The sequence below is a fragment of the Vespula vulgaris genome, chromosome 17 (genome assembly GCF_905475345.1).
Source record: "Vespula vulgaris chromosome 17, iyVesVulg1.1, whole genome shotgun sequence".
Classification (NCBI taxonomy): domain Eukaryota; kingdom Metazoa; phylum Arthropoda; class Insecta; order Hymenoptera; family Vespidae; genus Vespula; species Vespula vulgaris.
In genome coordinates this window covers 803,607-822,267 of record NC_066602.1, presented here as the reverse complement: position 1 = coordinate 822,267, position 18,661 = coordinate 803,607, and the positions used below count along the sequence as shown (strand labels likewise).

Sequence of the window (18,661 nt, the reverse complement as noted above, 5' to 3'; positions counted from 1 at the left end):
CACGTCAACGTTGATGAATTTAAAAAAAAAAAATTGCAAAGTTCAAAGGACGATTAGATACTTTTCATAACGATCACTTCACCGATTATACAATTTTTATTACGAAAAAAAGAAATCGGAAAAAATATTGTTCGTATAAATATCATTTTAAGCCGACGTTTGACAGATCGCAATTAAAAATGTGTATGATAACGTTCACGAGATATTTTTATTATGAGAAAATATCAGCAATACAATTAATTCCTTTTCATTAAATATCAACCTTTGGTAGGACGCAATGAATTTATCGAGGTAGAAATGTTTGTTACTATGCAGTTGTTAATAGGCAGTTCGGCGATGTGGATTATTTTATATGCTCGTTAACATGAAAGGGTAATACTAAGTCGAATGAAAAGGAATTGGTCGACAAATCCATTTCCCCCACTCATATCCATTACGGCCCTTTCAAACGCAGAATAGGTAGCTTTGATTGACTGTCGTATAGCGTATGCATTTTTTCAATTTTGCCATTCTCTTAATGAAAAAGAAATAAGTAAGTAAACGGATTGGTAGTCTGAAATTGTATATTACGAAATCACGAAAAGATATTAACCAAAAGAATATTACTTTTCTGATTTTTCGACTTATTAGTCCAGTTATCTATCTATTCCACTCGAAGTTTCAATACGAAGTGAGTTTAGCTTCGAAAATCTCTCCTCAGTTTTATGATTGCTTGTTTACTCCATCAAATATCACTGCATCGTACGTGGCGTATTCGCGTGCCATTGCAGATAAGTCCTTATCACTCTCTTTAAGTGGTTTAGAGAAGCCCTCGGACCGTTGTGACCGTACTTCTTTTTTGTAAAACCGACTGATATTCTTTTCATATATCCTGGTAATTTGACCATTTCTTGATTAACTAATTGTGTGGTTCCCTTGGAGGGAAAATACGTGAAAGGTAAGAACGTAATATTAGGAAGCAAAGAAATATGACGAAAGATTTTCTCCGAATACATGTTTTTTATTATTATAGTACATGTTTTTATTATTATTAGAATAATAACAGAAATGAACTCTTCGATAATTGGAGCAATATGCATTTGTTTACAAAAACAGATCGTAATATTTTGAGAAAATGTTTTCAAGTAATATGGAAGTAGATATAAATTTCGACGAAAAAATTTTCTTACGACAGAACTGTTGACGATAAGAATTACGTAGTATTTACATGATACGAAAATTGTGATACCATTAGTAACTAATAATATTAGAATACTATTTTTAAGTATAAGTTGGACTTACGAAAGAAGAAACATTGCGAATTTCGTATATGAATATCCGATTAATTTCATAGGAATTAGTCTTGATAATTACAATAATTATTATTATAATAATTAATTATATTACAAGTAATTACAGTTTTATGTGATTATTTTAATTAAAAAAGAGACGAATTATTATTAGATTCTATTATAAGATATATATAAGATTCTCATTAGGAGATTCCAAGATACATGAGATAATTTCGTTTGAACATAGAGTATATATAATAACATAATAAAATATATATAATTACATAATTATAGAAGAGGGGAAATTTTTTATCCCCATGCGTTCTAATTAGAGAATTAGAATCTAGAAAGCTTGGTCTCACGGGACGACATGAGATTAACTTCGCCAGGGGAAGTCATTCCTTCTGTGATTTTCGATCCAGTAATACGCAAATGTGTGTCATACGCGAAATAATCCCTAGCTATTATACGTCCCAGAGAACAGCTTTACAAGTAATACAAACGGTTTAAACACGATTAGATTTAGTAGAAAATTTCATTTCTATATTATAGAAATGAAATTGATTCTGTTGATTCATAGCATTTTAATTATTATTTTGTTGCGTTTAGGAGTAGTTGCTGTAGCATTTAAAAGGCTTCATCTGATTTATTTTCGATAGTTATACGATTGAAATGAACGAATGACTTTGATAAGTCTTAACTAATCTACGAATTTGGATCTATTTTAGAGATATACGAATCAAATTATAGGCGAATGTATTATGATATGTATTATGAAGTTAAGGTACTCATTAAGCACACATAGTATGTGTATATAAATGTAGTATTACAGCTAACTGAGATAAATTTTCATATATACCCTATTTAAGGAGTGTATACTGCCATATATTTGTATTTAAAAGAAAATGTTCGTTCTTTACTTCGATATATTACGATAAACTTAAATTCAATGTACATTTTCTTCGAAGAAATTATTTACGATAAAAAAATTAACTACTTTCATTTCCGTTTAAAGTTCTTCGACATGTATCTACTTAGCGAAATTTTAATCCAATCTAGTTTCCAATAAATAAACATATTAATCAAACGTGTAAAATAGTGATAATTCATTATTAGACCTACATTTATAGTACCATCATGTCGCAATCAACCAATATCAGAAGATTTAAGAACACTTAATCTATGAGCAACAGCTAACGGTGTTCTTTCTTCGATTAGATTTTTCAACTTCTTCTTGAACCACTCTTCTGCTTTCACGATCCAATGCGTTATATTATAGAAGATGAAATTCATATGGAAAATTGGATAATATACGTGACAAGTTACTTATATCTCATCTCGTTTATTAAAATCCAATATCAAGATCGATGATTGGTATAATAATGCGCTAGCAATGGCGTCACATTGTCTCCATATACCATGCTTCTCTCGCCAACTTGGGTTTCATATCACGTGAAAGATTTGAAAAGAATTCTCTTAGAAATACAAATACATTCGTCGCCCTCATAAAATCTATGTAAAAATTCATTAAATTATTAGAAAATATACCTATGGTATAGATTTTATATTAAATAATGAAGATATCTTACCACTCGATAAACACACCATTGATTGATTTACAATTTAGATATAAGGCTACAAAGGAAAGTGTTCTCGTATCCTATTTGGATTGATGGTCGGGCATTTTCACTATCCCTGCTGGACGTATCGTCGGATGTACGGAAGAACAGGAACTGACAATGTAAATGTATGTCACTTGGGACGTCGAATGTTTAATTATCACATTGAGCGTAATTGAACTTCGTGTATCTTCTTTGGAAGGAATTACAATTAGCAATCAATTAGGCTCCATTGCAATATTTCTGGTCTATAGTAACTGCTTTCTCCTCCGTTTCGTCTCGTATATCTCCGAAATAATTAAAAATTCGTAGATTAGTTAAGACTTCTGATACACATTCATTCATTTTAATTGTATAATTACCAGAAATATATCAGATGATTCCTTTTAAATCGTACAGCGGCTTCTTCTAAACGCATTTTAATTAATAATTAAAATGGTATGGGTAAAGAGAATTATTTTCATTTCTATAATATATAATTGGAATTATGTAATAAATTGTATACAAATGGCCACTTATAAATTTATCCAAGAGCGATGATATAAACGAATGTTGCGATGGAAACAATGATTCCTCGAGATTCATTAAATAAGCGTGAGGTTCTCCCGGAGAAGAAATAGTGAGAATATTGAAATCGTACTAACAGATTGATAGGTTGTGAAAATATTCTTTAGGACGTCTGAATTATATACAGATAGCAATTATTTTTAGTATGTAAATATATGGTATTCACTTACATGATATTTTTTGAAAAGTTAACGAAGGAGTGATTTCTATAGACGAGAATCATTCCTAAACTTCCTAAATTTCAATTCTCTAGCTAACAATGTTCTTTCTCTGTTCGTTAGGTAATTTGATAAAGTAAACAACCGATCCTAAAACTGGAGTAAGAGATTTTTAAAGCTGACACCAGTCCGTAATGAAGCTTCGAGTAGATAAGTAGATCCCTGGACTAATCAGTCCGAAAATCAGAAAAATAATATTCTTTGGGTATATATCGTTTGGTCGTTTCGTAACATACAATTAGAGGTAGAAAGAAATTTTCAACGCATTCATTTACTCATTTTTTTTTTTTTTTATTAGGACAATGACAAAGTGTACAAACACGACTACATTACATGATATAAGATATAAATAGTGAAGAGCAATTTCAAAAAGACTAGTATAAATCCAGAAAAGAACGGTAACAATAATAGTAATACCACCGAATATGAAAACAGGAAAAATCTCATAGATGATGATAAGGATGAAAATCCTGCAAAGCTTATCACAGATATCGTAGAAAATTATAAGGGATAATATTTTGTAATGAAATATGCTCTTCAATATCTACAAATTCATATAAATTAAATATCATTACAATATATTGGTTAGTTCCACGGTCACGATATATTATATTACGTAAGTCGATGGACCACGATTGCGCAAAAAATTACCATCTATTTGCTGACAGTTAACATCCGAGAGGGTGCCGAACAAACAGAGTTTTTACATTCTATGCATCTTTATTGCTTTCACAGACGAAAAGGTAGAAGATGAAATTAATTAAGACTTCTCTAACGATCTCTTTTAATTTGACATATTATGATTTCTGTTTTACTACCATATCCATATTCCATAACAGAATATTGTCACAAATGCTTCTGCTTTATTTTTATTGATCTCACCCTACCAAATATTCACATTCCATGAAACGAAATTAATTCTCTTATTAATATTCTCTCATAACAAAAATATCTTGCGGGCGTTAATATACATATTTTTAATTCCTATGTGACAAAATCAGCCAAAGATGTTGTTCATGTAAACAATATCTTTTTTGGTCATAATAAAAATAATATGGTGTGCGAAGTGACCAGAACGAGGAGTATCTGCTTTTTTATTATGATCCTAATATATAGTACCTTACAGGAACAAATACATTTATAAGAGAATATTTTCAAAGAATCCTACGTCAAAAACATATTCATCATCTATTATGGAATGTCAAGAAATTGACGTTCGAAGTTGTTCACCAGTGTTATCACCTAAAAAGATTGTGCTTTAATATTTTTAGATCCTTGTTACAGTTTTTAGGCAATGACATGCCGCTTTATATTATAACTCGAATTTAAAAAAAGGAAGAACAGAAAAATACATATCCATATATCTTATGTGCGGACACTGAATTATATAATAACGATCGGCGGCATTTTACTATCAACGATTATCGACGGTTTCCTAAACATATTTGCTATTTCTTAGCTGTAGTAATAATCAACGTGCTGGGTTCGAAAGGAAGGCATTTCCTTTACAAACGTGATCCGCATAATTATGTTCCATAGCGTCTTCGTTACGTGGTTGCAATTAACAAGGAAGAAGAGGAAGAAGAGGAAGAAGAGGACAAACATTTATAATGGTGTTGACGACGATCCTCAAAGTATTGCCTCAAGGTAATCGTCAATTAAAATAGCGCTGTATTACAAAGCTTCATTCATATGGTGATACGAGGATATGGAATATACGTTATTGAAAGGATTCAAAGGTAAGTGGCTTTAGATAGAGGATATAATGGAGTGTTATGGGAAAGATTTATCGTAGGTTTGTTTGCCGTTGCAAAGGGAATCTGGATTCAAATGGAACTGAAATGGTACTCAGGCAGCTTTATCATTGAAAATGATCAAAGCTGTGTATACGATCAAAGTATTCATTGTTCTTCGGGATAATAACGTTAGCCCGGACACGCTTTTAAATTATGCGTTAATATGTAGAGTACGTTTATCTCACCGTGTCATCGTTATACCGTCAGTTTATATTATTATTCAATATAATTAAAAAGAGAAGAAGTGTTTGGTTCAATGTTCCAAATTATTTGTCAGAATATTCACGTCATGTACTTAAAAATAATGTATAATGTACGTTTTTCAGAAATATAGGTATTTGGACGAACTAAATTATTACGTAGCGCAAATATCTTACGATTGAGATTTAATGAAAATGCATGTATACGTTACGTTCTTCCATACGTATCGTCGTGTACGTTCGTGTTAAACAATTTGTTATTATCTTTCTCCACACACTGATGCTCTTATATTCTCTCATCCGCGCTAGAGCATGTAAGTGGGAATATGTCCGCGGTTCTGTGGGTGTGCGTGCGTATATCTCCTCGCTTATTTTGACGAAAGGTATTTTTTCGAAAGAAGAAAGGTATTTTTTCAAAAGAAGAAAGGTATTTTGTCGTTCGTTCTCCTCTTATTAAACTAAGCAGCCAATGCGATAATACGATTAGCAGTGTACTTCAATTAGCTATTTAGCTGCATTAATTAATTAGCAGATCGATGTACCACAACTAATTTAGTTCTTTCATACGAAGGAATACTTTTTCCGAAAAATTAATTCCCGACAGGAAAATTTCAAAGAACGATCCACTTATACTGCCAATTATCTGATATTTCATATATTCCAAACTAATTAGTTCCTCGGAAAATGTTACCTTAATCGAATCGTTCATTTCTCATTACGTATAACTCAGTACAGCAACGACATCATTATATATCTAGTAACATAATATTTCTAATTTATTCAGCATTTTCCTGATGTATTACTCGGATGATTAAATATCTCAATAAGCGTACATATAATAAACATTTACATAATATTTCCCCCAACATAGTAAAGATCTATTATACTTCTTTCTAGCCGTTATTCGGTCAACCGATTTACATCGCACAAATCATCAGTTATAAATATTGTAGGAAGAGATTTTCCCTGAGATTACCATTCTTTTAAATACAATATTCTGAATTCTACTTACTTGGTAATGTCAACATTCTCTTCGCACAAAATAAATAAATATGAATAATTAAATGCCGAAAAAATTTTCCTCATCGGAAAGTAGATAAACGCAATTCGATTTTTACATCGTGAAATGATCGAAAAGATACGAGTATGGAGAATCACATGGGGAATCAAATGGAGAAAAAAGGATCAAGAAGAAAAAACAGAGATAAAAGCAAACAGAAATCTCCCCTTTACGGTAATATCGATCCAAAATTGTTGGTAATATTGTGAAGAGATAATTGGGGATGTTACCCTCGTGAACATATGAAAAAGAGGGGATTAAACGAAACAGCGCATGCTCAAGTCAATATAAAAGATATTAGGAGCCGTCCGCGGAAGTTGAATAAACTATTTATTCTGTTTCGAATCGTCCTACAAGCAACTTCCTGGAGGTTTCAAGATATATATATGTATATATATACACATATGTGTATACATATATGTCATACGAACATCAGTAAACCACGGATGTAAAATTAAAAAGAAAATTGAAAAATAAGTCAAAATAAAAAATCAAGTTAATATTAAAGAAGAAAAGAGACATCGAGAAAAGAAGCAAGCTTATATGTACTAGGTAAGTGGACTCATTCTCAATTTCATATTTTCCTATATTTGTTTATATTGGCATAGATGGATCCTCCATTTTTGATAAATACGTGCTTCTTCTAAATATGGAGACAAAATTTAACAAAAAAACAAGAAACTGAAAGCTATTCGACGAAACTTAGAGCAATTAACATTTAATCGATACGGTAAAGAGTCCAGAGCGACGAAACTCCAAGAAAGAAAAGATGATTAGCATACAAACCGTAGTATCTGAAAATTGGCCGCATATTTGAAATCGATTTTGGGAATCACCCGATACATTTTTCAAGTTCTTGATAAGTAGAATCATACTTGAATTTTATAATATTTAATGCGAGGATCCATTATCATAAGATTCTGTTCCACATTGCATGCTATACACAATAGTATAATTTTATATATCTATCTATGAGTTTATATTACTGACGTTATGTTATGCCCTATTTTATACAAGTTCATATCCAATACTACGATAATATGTTTTATGGTAGATTATAGAAAATTGCATAGTTTCTTACTATTTTTTCATGCTATGGTTAACTGATCTTTATTATTATTAGTTACTATATTTTACCAGTGATTGACATTTTACTTGTTGCATAATTTTGAATTATGGTATAAAATTAAACTGAGAAGGAAGCGTAATTAGGTTTTTCGGGTATTTCTTTTTAGACTTTTATACGAACCAATCGAATAATCGTTTATGGATCCAACTGTTGCACACGTGTTGGATATTTCGTGATATTTTTCCGTATTTGGTAATTCGGTGATACTATCGATTGACGAGTCAAACATATCAGTTGAGTTGCATGTCTGAAACCAGTTATATTGCTTCTTTGCCGGTCAGTTAACCAATTAGAATAGAGATACATGATTCCATGTTTTTCTAACTATAGGGTTGTTATAAAAGTGTGTTTCAATCTATGAATCGTAATGCCTCATTAAGTACTACCTGTTTTCTTACAAATAGTTCTAAAAGTTCTAATTACAAATGGAAGCACAATTATATTCCCTATTACTTAGTAAGTTCATTACATTCTGTTTAAAATTAATTTATATATTTTCTCTTTTATCTACTACGTTTCTGAATGGAATTTTCTGTATTCTTTTCAGTCGAAAGGCGAATTCGATACATTCATTATTACATATATGTATCGACTTATATCTACATATATGTACACTTGTGTATCTATGTATTTTACAATGCCTTACTTATGCTATATATTTTATAGGCCAATTACGAACTTATTTACTTATATATTTATCTATTATCTCGTCGATTATATGTGACATTTTAAAAATTAAGAAGGATATAAATAGATGTAAGTTGAAAAAGAAAATAGAAAGATAAGAAAGTGAAAAAAGAAATTTAAATTACGGAAGAAAAGAAGCGAACGAGTGTGTACTAGGAAAGTGAATCAGTTGATACGGAATTCATATTTTCATATATTGGTTTAGAATGCATCATTAGAAACTCAATTTTTGATAAACATTTACTTCTTCCGAATATGAAGACAAAATTCAACGAAAAAAAAAAAAAAAAATTAAAAGCTAATCGACAAAACTTGAAGCAATTTATTTTTAATCGAGGTAACATCGTGTCTAAGTAGTAAATATTTATCAAAAATTGAATTTCTAACGATGCATCCTAAACAAATATATGAAAATATGAATTCGATATCAACTGATTCACTTTTCTAGTACACACTCGTTCGTTTCTATTCTCCTTTAATTTAAATTTCTTTTTTCACTTTCTTATCTTTCAATTTCCTTTATCAACTTACATCTATTTATATCCTTCTTAATTTTTAAAATGGCACATATAATTGACGAAAGAATAGAGAAATATATAAGTAAATAAGTTCGTAATTGGCCTATAAAATATATAGCATAAGTAAGGCATTGTAAAATACATAGATACACAAGTGTACATATATGTAGATATAAGTCGATACATATATGTAATAACGGATGTATTGAATTCGCCTTTCGACTGAAAAGAATAAAGAAAATTCCATTCAGAAACGTATATCAATTTTACAATGACTTACTTATGTTATACGTAATGAAGGCCATCTACGAACTTATTTATTTATATATTTATTTATTATTTCGTGAATTATCCTTGCCCTTTCTTAAATTAAGATGGATATAAATAGATGTAAGTTGAAAAAGAAAATCGAAAGATAAAAAAGTGAAAAAAGAAATTTAAATTCAAGAAGAAAAGAAGCGAACGAGTGTGTACTAGGAAAGTGAATCAGTTGGTATTGAATTCATATTTTCATATATTTGTTTAGGATGCATCATTAGAAATTCAATTTTTAATAAATATTTACTTCTTCCGAATATGTAGACAAAATTCAACGAAAAAAAAAAGGAAAAAATTAAAAGCTAATCGACAAAACTGGGAGTAATTTATTTTTAATCGAGGCAACATCGTGTCCAGACAAAACTCTAAGAAAGAAAAGATGATTAGTATATAAACCGTAGTACCTGAACATTGGCTGCATAACTGGATTCGATAATGGGATTCGCTAGTATTTTTCTTTATGTTCTTGATAAGTTGCACCTTATTTAAATTTCTGAATAACTAACGCGAAGATTCATTTTCATCAGATTGTGTTCTTTATATTGTATGTTATAGACAATAGGATAATTTTATATATGTGTCTATGAGTTTATATTAGTAACGTTATGTTATGCCCTATTTTATACAAGTTCATATCCAATACTACGATATATTGTTTTATAGTAGATTATAAAAAATTGCGTAGTTTCTTACTATTTTTTCATGCTATGGTTAACTTATTTTTACTATTATTAGATATTATATTTTACCAGTGATTGATATTTTACTTGTTGCATAATTTTGAATTATTGTTTAAAATTAAACCGAGGAGAAAGCGTAATTAGGATTATCGGAATTAGGATACTTCATTTTAGACATTTATACGAACCAATCGGATAATCGTATATGGAGCCAACTGTTGCACATGTGCTTGATATTTCGCGAAATTATTCCGTATTTCCTGTCTCAATGATACTACCTGTTGACGAGTCCAACAAACTAAGTGGTTTGCCAGGAATAGAACATACTCGTCGTAGCCATTAATATCGCTCTTTAATACTTGTCTAAAACTAGTAATTGCTTGTTTGCCGGGCAGCTAATCAATTAGAATAGAGATGCATGAGTCCATGATAAGAATACAAAGAGACGAACGTAGAGACGAATTGTCTATGAGAGACACATATCCGCAACCGAACTGGTTTCATTTGCTTTGGCGATCAAACCTATTAGTTATTGTTTTTCATCCATTTGCTTGAAACGAAAGTTCATTTCAGAATGTTTTAAAGAGATTCTGACATTTTTTCTGATAAAAATAAAATTCTGAATATGGATCCTAATTTTTAAATAAATAATTAGGATGCTGGGAAAATATAGTAAAAGATTAATTGAACATTTTTGATATTTTCAGAAAACTCTGAAGTGTGTTTAACAGAATAAAATATCAAGAGGATAGAAATATACACGTCCAGGAGAGTCGAGCACATAATTCAAGGAACCAGTAAAGAGGAATATTAATGACTACGACGAGTATATTCTATTCCTGGCAATCTGCTGTAAGTAATTTTTCATTTTCTTGATTAGCGGCGAGTAATAATTATAATAGAAAAATTTGTGAAAATTCTGCTTTAAATTTCTAATTTGATCGTATCATATTCTTATTGCTTTGGAGACAATGGGCATAGAAATTGGTTTCCCATATCAAGTTGCATAAAACCAAAGAACTGTAACACTTCTGATCCTGATGATATAGACGTCCGTGTATTATAAAGGAAACTTTTTTATATAATTATAATTATATTATATTTTATTTTATATAATTTTCTACTAATAGAAACAAAAAGCAATGAAGTGGTGTAAAAGAAGAAAGCTTGTCATAAATATCTAATCTATATATCAATCTATCGTAATCATTGAAATGCATTAAAAGATGTTGATCCTCAATCTTGTAGGCATCTATGCAAATTCTCGGAAGACTCAAATGAAAAACAATATGCAATCAACTTAAAAATGACTAACGAAGATAGTTCTATGTCCCTCTACTAATAATTACGTCTTTTGCAACTGACTGTATAAAAAAATAACCTTTGACTAAACATTCAGGTTGATAGATCGAAACAAAATATTCAAATATGAGAGCATCTTGTTTAAATTGATATGTATGATACACAATCGATTATCGCAGCTGATTGGTGGCTTATATATTATTTTGGATTTTCTTTCATTTGAGTCTTCCGAGAATTTGCATTGAAGCCTACAAGATTGAGGATCAACATCTTGTAATGCATTCCAATAGATACGATAGATTAATATATAGATAGATTTAACGCGATAAATTAAAATATTTAATAAATTTATTTCTACTATTTTTCCTACTCTTTTTATTATTAAATCGAAACTATCGTAGATAATAATTTTTTTTTATTATTATGATACTTTTCTTTTTGATTATTTCTCTGCCTTTGTTTCCTCCTATGAATCATTCTGCATGTTCATATCCTTTCGATCATTTTACTTTGTAATATCTAATTATCTTTATCCCCTTTTGGGGGAGTGACCTTTTTTTGGTATTTGGTTATTCAAATTTATTTATTTTTCGTAAAGAGAATATTGACATTACCAAGAAAGTAGAATCAGAAGATTCTATTGAGAAGGAAAGATTATTTCATGGCAAGGCTATCTTCCTAAAACATTTATAATTTATGCTTTGAGCCATGTCGATCGGTTAGTCGAAAAAATATGATAGATTTCTACTATGTTAGGCGATGCATCATATCAATGTTATATTATACGCTTACTGAGAACATAAATCATTTGAATAATGCATTTGGGAATTACAAATATTATTTTACTATATAAAATATATTTTACTAAATATAGAATATACTATAAAGATAAACTTTTCTCAATTCCATCTCAATTCTACTTTGATTTATGTTCCACATGCAATGTCAACGGACATCCCCTCAACGGTCGTTTCGATTCGAATTGATTATTCCCTCTAGCTAAAGCTCCTCATCTATAGATCCTTTGGAAAAGATATATTCCGTCTAGTCGTACCGCTATTCAAACGAATGATATTATGTCGAATTAAAAGGAATTGGTCGAGAAATTCATTTCCTCCCAACCCGTATATTTTTCCGGATTTTCAGTCCTTTCGGGAAATTTTAACAGGAAATTTAAATTGGCTTGCGTAAAGCGCATTCAAATGAGATACGTAATAGAGAAAAAGATGATATAACGAAAAAAAAAGAAATGAATATGGCGAAAGATTTTCTCTGAATCTGTATACCTTATTATCGAGTAATAAACGAAAAGAAATGATAGTTTCAAGAGCTAAAAAAAAGGAGAAATTAATTCTTATTGATAGTCAATTTTAAGCAAACAAATAAAAACAAAATTAATAGTCAACATTCATTAGTTTATTTCAGATTATAAAGTGTAAAGAAAGAGAGAAAAAGAAAAAAAAAAGAGAGAAAAGTAACATGTCGAATTCAAAGATATTTGTTCAATAATAAAAGAGAATTTCATTTCCCTTAATTAACTTCATTTTCGACCTTTTCGTCCGAGTAAGCAATTAATGTGCGTATAACGTAATAATCATTTCTACACTGAGCCATTTCGGTCGTTATCTCTCAACAAATCGATGGAACTTTATTCGGGCAGACGTGGTCCAACGACTCACATCAGAGTATATATTTTAAAAGCACTTATTAGTTTTTACGAAATCTATGATTAGGTTTCAAGCAATTCTTTTACAACATTTTCATCACTTTCATCAATGAGATCTCTTCGTTTCCTTGCTAGATGATATAACTATCCCTACTGTTGTATTCTTCCGAATTCATATTTATTTTTTCTAACGTGACTATATGAATGCCTATCTGACATTCTTCTTCACTACTTATATCTTATATTATGAGACTTGTGCGTATTTGGGCACTTTGCCTTTCTCTTAATAAAAGAAAGAAAAAAAGAAAAAAAGAAGAAAAAAAAATAGATAAATAAATAAAATGGAGATAATTGCATTTTACGAAATCACGAAATGATACATAACAAAAAAATAATACTTTCCTGGTTTTTTGATTAATTAGTCGAGGGACCTATTTATACTATTACAAGCTTTAATAAGAACTCGTTTCAGCTTTGACAATCTCTTTCTCCAGTTTTAGGATCTGTTGTTTGCTTCATCAAATATCACTATATATACAAGTTCTTCTTACAACCCTCCTTCAGCGGATCAGAGAAGAGCTCAGACTGTCGTGAAAGCATTTCTCATGTTCGGAAGTTATATCTACTTCCATTTTGCTTGAAAACATTTTTTCCAAATATTACCTTCTTTTCTTGTAAACAAATGCATATTGCTCAAGTTATCGAAAAATTCATTTTCGTTATTGCATAATGATAAAAAACTTGTATTCGGACAATATCTTTCTTCGTATTTCTTTCTCACCTAATATTACCTTCTCTTTCACGTATTTCACCTCCGAGAGAACAATTGAATTCGTAACTAACGAAATAATCAAATTACGAGGACGTACGAAAACAATCGGTTTTATGAAGAAGAAGTACGTTCACAACGGTCTGGATACTTATCTAGCCTGCTTAAAGAGAGCGATGAAAAGGATTTGTTTGTAATAGTACATGAGTATGCCTCGTACGATATAATGATATTTGATGAAGTAAACAAGTATTCATAAAACTGAGGAAAGAGATTTTCAAAACTGAGCTCACTTCGTATTGAAACTTCGAGTAGTATAAATAGATCCCTCGACTAAATTAGTCAGGAAACCAGGAAAGTATTATATTATTGTTATATATCATCTCGTGATTTGGTAATATACAATTTCAGACTACCAACCCGTTTACTTACTTATTTCTTTTTCATTAAGAGAATCACAAAATTTCCAAACACGAGTGAGTTTCGTGCTATAAGTAATACCGAAGAGGAATTCCATTTACACGGTTAGAAAAAATGAATATTAATTCGGAAGAAAACAATAGAAGTGATAGTGGTGCCAACCAAGAAGAAAATGGAGAGATCTGATACATAACGCGAGGGATGATAATGTTGGAAAAGAATTGATTCAACATTTATCATAGACATCGTGAAAAATTATAAAGGCCAAAATTTTGCTCTTTTTTGCAAAAATATATGATCCTTCATGTCTACAAATTTCCCTGTTAACGAGTATTGATCGGAATTTAACGATCTGTGCGTACGCAAAACCTTCCCGCGTACCTATCGTCAAGCACCATGATATTAAACGATGCATTGTTGTTCCTCTCCGTGCGCGCTTTTCAAGTGCAGCTCGAGTGGACGGGAATAAGTGGGCGTTTCTGCGTACATCACTTCTCTTATTTTAAAAACAAGAAAGGTATTTTTTCATGAGTTTCCCTCTCATCAAACGAAGCAGACAATTCGATAATAAGATTAGCGGTATAATTCAATTATCCATTCAGCTGTATCATGCAGTTACATGGATAATTTGGACGTCAATGTACCACGACTGATTTAATTTTTCTATATGAACCGAAACACTTTCCTAGAAATTTACTCCCTACTAAAGAATGCAAAAAAATAATCCTAATTATCTAATGTTTCGTATATTATGTTCCAAATCAATTTGTTCCTAAGAAAATAATCCATTACTCTGCAAAATAAGTAATCGTGCTATCAAACGATGAATCTAAATAGGTAATGTAATTATAAAGCTAATCTCTAATAATATGAAGGTAAAATAGGGGTTGTCCGCATAAACGCACACAGAACTGCTCACTAATCCCCGGCTACTCGAACCGCCGCAGATAGTCGTGCACTAGAGCACCTGCAGATTGAGGGAGATAATACCGAAAGGTTTAAAACGAAGGTATTTCTCGATAAGTATGGGAGAACGTATTAAAAACAGATACTTTGTGTTACCGAATTCTTCGTCCAAATTTCAGTATTTAAGAAAAACGCTAATTAAATATTACGAATATTCTTTAAGTACATGTCATGAATGTTATGAGAAATAATATCAAATACAGAATTCAGCATTTCTCCTTTCTTAATAATATCGAATGCTTACTTAATTTGCATCGATGGAATAAAAATCACGTGAACGTGGATTTTCCCTATCACGTATAATTTAAAAGTATTTCCCTGTTAACGTTATTACTTCCAAAAACGGTGAATCCTTTGATCGTCCCTGTATGTTAAATTATTATGTATGATATACTTCCCTCAGTTTCATTTCAATTCCTATTTGATCCTGGCCCTGCGTGGAACGTCGACAAATCGATCTCAGTACAGTCGCTTATAGCCTACAGCTAAAGCTGCTCACGTTTGGATCCTTTGAAGAAGGTAAATCCCTCCCATTTCCTCGTACCACAGTTCCAAGCTTTATAAAACAATGCCATATTGGTTTTTCCAAATTTCGTCGGAAACACACAAATGTTCTTTTTCCTTTTGCATTTCCTAGGTATTCTGAATCACATAATGAACGCAAGAGGAGTAGCTAATGATGTTCCATCTTCATTTCGAATTTCCACCTTCTTGGACCACTCTTCTGCTTTCACGATTCAATGCACTATATTATAAAAGATTGCATTATATTATAAAGATGCACTATATTATAAAAGAAATTAATATAGAAAAGTGGCTAGTTACTTACATCTGATATCTTCGTACCTCGTGTATTAAAATTTAATATTGATGTCGATGGTTGCTATAGTAATGCTCTAGAAATAGAAACATGTTGTTTCCATAAACCAGATAATTAGGTGATTCTCTCACTAACTTGCCTACGAGATCATTTGGAAGATTTGTAATAAATTCGTGAGCAGCATCAGCTTCATCCTCTGCTTTTATGATCTGACACATTGAATTACGAATGACATGTAACAAAAATTCTTTGAAAAAATATTAAAACTTTTATTCCTATATTATTATTTACCTCGTCTCTTTCATGGAGCATCTTGCTTCCCATATATATAATATTTTTCATTACATTAGTTAATAAATATGTAGGTTCTTGATTTATATACAATAATACAATATGAAGGATAGCTACAGTTAAGAGACCTAATGTCCCTCTCATCAATAGAAATACTCGCGTCGTCATCATAAAATCTGTATGAAAATTTAGTAACTGATTATAAAACGTACCTATGATACAGATCTTTTATTTCATATTATACTTTCGAATAAAAAATTTATATCTTATCTCCAAAATATCTTACCATTCGATAAATAGAACATTAATTGATCGACCATTTAAATATAAGATTAAGAAGGAAAACGTTTTCATTTCCTAATCTGTTTGATGGTCAGATATTCATGCTATCCATAAATGACCTATTGTCGGATATGCGGAAGAGCAAGGACTGCCAAAGTAAATGTGTTTCATTTCGGATGTGGAATATTCAATTATCATGCAGCGTAGTTGAAATTCACGTATTTTCTTTGGAAGTAATTACAATTCAGATAGCAGTCAAATCTGCAGCTTTGCAATATTTCTAAGCCATTGAAACTGCTTTCGCCTTCGTTTAACCTGGTATATCTCTGAAATAATTTAAAATTTGTAGATTAATGAAGACAAGATAGACGTTCAATTGTTCATTGAAATTGTCGAGTCATCATAGGTAAATCGGGTCACGCGCTTCTTAGCGATATAAAGTACCTTCTCTGAGAAGCAACAAAATAATAATTAGGATGATATTGATGAAGAAAATTAGTTTCATTTCCATAATATAGAATTGGAATGTTATAACAAATCACATATTAACGACTCCTGACAAGTTTACCTTATATTGATAACGAACAAAAGACTAGTGAAAACGAAAAAATTGTACCGACTGGATTGCTTGTAAGATTCCTTTGGGACGAATGAAGTATTATATAGACGTATAGACGCTATTATTTATCACTTACTTGCGTATTACTCGATCAAAAATTATTGAAAGGATGACTCCCGCGGAGGAGTTCCTCCACCAGACGGATGACTGAACTGATCTGCAAGGCAGGGCTCGATGGTAGGAGGCATTACATTTTATGCAAGGTAATCAATACCGCGTAGTACGCAACAGAAAGAACCGAAATGTCGTGGGTCAGAAGGAAGTAAATTTCACTATGAACTCGCATTAACTGGACAAATTATTTTCTTTTTTTTGTTTCTGGTTTCTTTTTCATTCCTGTTCTTTACAATTTACAATTTTGAAATTGACTAAAGAATATTTACAATCGACTATTATTATTTTTCCCATTTTTATCGTTTAAAATATTTAGAAATAAATGTTAATATCGAGCAAGAAATATTGCTTGAAAATTTGTTTCTTAATATTACTAATTCTCTTTGCGTTATTTAAATTAACAAGCTTCTCTCTTTCTTTATTATACAGTGCCAAAAAATATGGATTCAGAGAAAATCATTCGCTATATTTATTTCCCTTTTCGCGTAATTCATTTGAATGGTCTTTACGCAGTTCAATCGACACTTCCTATTCCGCGGTCGAAAGAACTGAATATGATGTGAGTGGGGAGAAACGGATTTGTCCACCAATCCCTTTTAAGCCGACTTACTGTTGCCCTTTGCTGTTAACTACCATATGAAATAATCCACATTGCATAAATGCATATTGTAATAACGCTTTCGCTTCAATTAATTCATCGCGCCCTATTAATGGTTAATATTAAATGAAAAGGAATTAATTTTATTGTTGAAATTTTCTCATAATTCGAATATCTTGTGAACGTTATTACCCACACTTGGAATTTCCATTTGTCAAACGTCGACCAAAAATTTTATTTATTCAAATAATATTCTTTTCAATTTCTCTTTGCATAATAAAAATTATATAATCGGCGAAGTGATCAACATGAAAAGTATCTAATCGTCCTTAGAAATTTTCAATTTTTCCTTAAAATTCATCGACAGTGACATGATACTTTACATTACACGTCGAATTTTAAAAAATGAGAAAAAAGTACAAATCTATATATCTCATGCATGGAGAACACACATTGTATTATGCGTAATCGGTCGGTGATATTGCATTATCTAAAATTATCGACGTCTTCCAAAACTCTTCTAGTGCTTCTAGGGAATACTATATATCATCGTACTGGAATCAATAGTAAGGCATTTCCTTTTGAAACATGGACCTTGTCTCTAACTTATCCGTATTATTTTGTTCTATACCTTATTCGTCAGGTGTTTGAAATTAAACAAACAAAAAATAGGAAGAAAAAATTTATATTGGCTTTGATAACGAATGTTCTCGAAATCGATATAGTACTGTTTTACTATGCAGCTTTCGAA

General features: G+C 30.8%; 2 long non-coding RNA genes across 7 annotated transcripts in view; one reads left to right on the top strand and one right to left on the bottom strand.

The window, feature by feature from the left end:
- Window positions 1–18,661, top strand: part of LOC127070100 (uncharacterized) — a 73,610-nt gene that overhangs the window by 17,597 nt on the left and 37,352 nt on the right. The gene's annotated exons all lie outside the window — the stretch shown is intronic.
- The window catches only part of LOC127070159 (uncharacterized), a 79,376-nt gene continuing 62,137 nt past the window's right edge, over window positions 1,423–18,661 (bottom strand). The window contains exons 5-6 of one of the 2 annotated variants that reach the window (XR_007784255.1): window positions 2,861–15,931; window positions 1,423–2,783 (exon numbers count right to left, since the gene is read on the bottom strand). This is a non-coding gene — a long non-coding RNA (uncharacterized LOC127070159). The remainder of the gene's footprint in view (window positions 2,784–2,860; window positions 15,932–18,661) is intronic. The other variant, XR_007784257.1, reaches the window with a different exon arrangement.